Genomic DNA, 3,217 nt, shown 5'->3' on the forward strand with positions numbered 1-3,217 from the left:
TAGACATAATGTGAAAAGTCAGACCACTTATAAAATAAGCTTTTCCAAATTTTGCACAAGCGATTCTTTGTCCCTTTTTTTGGTCACAGTTTTACATTAAGATATTTCACCCGTATATCCATTTCAATGCTTAACAATATCTGTCTGTATATTTATCACGTGAACATGTAAATATATATATTTCCTAGTTTATACAAAAAATTATTAACTGAATTTTAAAGAATACTTTTTAAATATTGAGTAATACCTAATATCATATTTTATTAGGATTTCTGTGAAACGCTTTTGTTACTTTGATTTAAATCATAATAGGCGGTGTCACACAGAGGCCCAAAATCTGGATTTTAGTTATCCGAATTATTCGTAGCCTGTCTTTCACCAGTCTGTCACCGACGATAATGAAAAACCTAGATTTCTAAAATCTGGTTTATTCAAGAAGGGTCGGGATTTTTTCTGTGTGACACCGCCTAATATGTGATATTTAGATGGATTTGAACAACGGACTTTCGTAAACTTAGTGTTTTATAAAGTTTGTTTTTCATAGAAATCAGTATCCGTTACTATTCGCTATATTGTAAAAGTGTTAAGCAAATACATGGATTACAAATTACCAATATTTACATGATAAGAGTTAATTACTCTAATCATATTTTCTCAAAATAATCATACACAATTTTGAACCGGAAAGTAAGATGTAATGCACTTTTATCTTTTATGTTAAATTTTCACTTTATCTTATTTTACATTTGAGATTATAAATACCGTATATTCCCTTTTCTCCCCCTTCATCTTTCTTGCTGATACTTATTAATGTAGCATATATAAATCATAAAAAGACATATTACATCCAAAGATTGTCCTGTTCTTTTCCTTTTTGTAGTAGTGCACATATCAGAACGTTACCAAAATACAATTGTTACCTTTTCCCCACTCTAATTATAGGCATATGAGTGCAATGATAATGTTTGAATCTGTTCCAGTACAAGAACTATCCTCTTTTATCGAAGGAATGCTCAAACCATTACACGCTCGTGCAATTAAGTTGACCATGAAAAATATGTGGCTCACGCACGATGCTACGATCTCGTTATTAACATTTCTATGAAAGAAATTGTTCTTTGTGATCTTAAAGAGTTAATAATAAGCTTTTGTGAGCATCTGAAGTATATTTTCCAGTTAACATACCTTTGCCATAACTTAAACATTCTGATTGAGACAAAAGCTTCCGTATGTGGGTATAAGTCGTAATAATTCATACATCGCAATATGTAGAATAACAGTTATGCACTGAATAAAATACCACAATTCAAACAAGTGTTTCGTAGAGTCATATTACATTATTTTTGTAACATATTCCTTCGTAAACATGTGCATTATTTTAAGTTGGCTTTCGAATTATCTTATGGTCATGCGAGCTGAATTGTGTTTTTATTACAATAAGTAAGTTAAATAACAACAAAAGTAAATATGATATAAATAGTCAATGTCATTTGAATGGATGTGAAGGGTACCGGCAAAAAGGAGAAGGAAGAAAAAAACAAAAGAGAACAAGAACATTAAAATATGAGGGCTAAACAGAGAGAGAGAGAGAGAGAAAGAGAGAGAGAGAGAGAGAGAGAGAAGGGGAGAACTGGTGTATGAGAGTGAGAGAGATAAACAAAGAGAGAAAGAGAGAAAAACAGAGAAAGAAAGGAGAAAGAGGGAGAGAGGTTGAAGAAAACTATAACGGAGAGCGAGAAAGAGAGAGAGGGCTAGAGCAGAGAAGAGACTGACACATTTACATCCATTTGAAGACAGGCTGGGAATGATGGTTTGAATGCTTTAGAAACAAAGGGACGAACAAGCTTATCTCCTCATTGGATAACAAAGATAATTCCCTATCTCATAATATCGTATCATACATTTTTAGCGAAGAGGGTGAGCAGAAAAAGCGTAAAGACATTTCTTTAATAAACAGTTATGCTAGAGTTTGCAACCATGTGAATAAGGCAAGTAAATACGTTTTGCATTAATCGGTGTTACTAGAAGACAATCATACATTTTGCACAATGGGTCCTGAATAATTCGAGAAAATGAAATAATATGCGTTAATTATTCCGAAAATGAAATAGAATCCTAAATCATAATGGAGAGGTGTTTTAGACTAGTGGACGTCATCGGACTGTGGATCTTCATGGTTCACGGTTCGAGCCCCGCCGCGGCACTGGTGTCCTTTGGCAAGACATTAATCAACATTTGCCACTCTCCAGTCTCCACTCAGGTGAAGTATAAATAGATACCCGGTAGGAATAAAATAGTTAAATACTTTAGCGCTTCATTGTTCTAACTCAGCTACTGCCGGGGTAATTATATGATACTTTGTATCTAGAACAGTTACGAACCTTTGGAATGATGAACCTTATTCAATATCGGACCTGTACCTGTATACCCGCGGATGAACATGCAAACCCTCGGAATAATGTTATTTAGATTGATGACGCTTTGAAGTAATGCACCAAAACATACCTTCAGAAAAAATGAATGCACCACCTCCGTTCTGTTCCTAAACCCGACATCTAATATGGCCTTTAGGGATGTAATTTCCCCCACATTTCTCTTTTAATTTTTGGTAAATCAAAAATAATTTGTGAAAAAGAACTAGTAGGAGAGGGGGAGTGTAAAAGAAAGATAGGTAGAGGGGGAGAGAGAAAGAGAAAGAGAGAGAAAGAGAGACAAGCAGGAATGAGGGAGGGAGGGAGTTCTGGGTTCTGCCTTTAGTTTGATTATTACCCCCTGAGGGGTGGGCCGATCCCGAAGGTTCTGCAATACCGGGTCAACCCGTAAGCATGATGGAGCAAGCCCCTATTCCATGGACTAGATTCAAAAATCATTTTAATATACAAGCGACTCGGTATGTCGCGTTTCAGATATTAAAGGTAAACCAGTTTCGAAAACGCCCCCCTCTTCACAAATGAAATTGAAGCTCTTATTACCAATCATATGAGAGAATATGTTTTGACGTACGTGATCATACATATTTTGCCGAGAAACCGCCTACTAATTGATATATTTGGTAAATTATTATATCTAATACCACACTAATAATATACAATTGCAGATGAAATACACTGTATAATATATTCAGAGTTACAAGTGAAATGAAAAAGATTTGTAAAAAGTGAAACATGGTAGGGCTTACAAAACATTGGCAGATAATTCATATTATTATGTTAGGCGT

The 3,217-nt window shown here is 34.7% G+C and overlaps 1 non-coding gene across 1 annotated transcript; it reads right to left on the minus strand.

Annotated features, from left to right (window-relative positions):
- Positions 1–2,774: 2,774 nt before the first annotated feature.
- LOC115917723 lies at positions 2,775–2,957 on the minus strand. Its single transcript, XR_004062933.1, has one exon. It is a non-coding gene; the product is annotated as a U2 spliceosomal RNA (small nuclear RNA).
- Positions 2,958–3,217: the final 260 nt, after the last annotated feature.

Source organism: Strongylocentrotus purpuratus, unplaced genomic scaffold (genome assembly GCF_000002235.5).
Source record: "Strongylocentrotus purpuratus isolate Spur 01 unplaced genomic scaffold, Spur_5.0 spur5_scaffold_1, whole genome shotgun sequence".
NCBI classification, from domain to species: domain Eukaryota; kingdom Metazoa; phylum Echinodermata; class Echinoidea; order Camarodonta; family Strongylocentrotidae; genus Strongylocentrotus; species Strongylocentrotus purpuratus.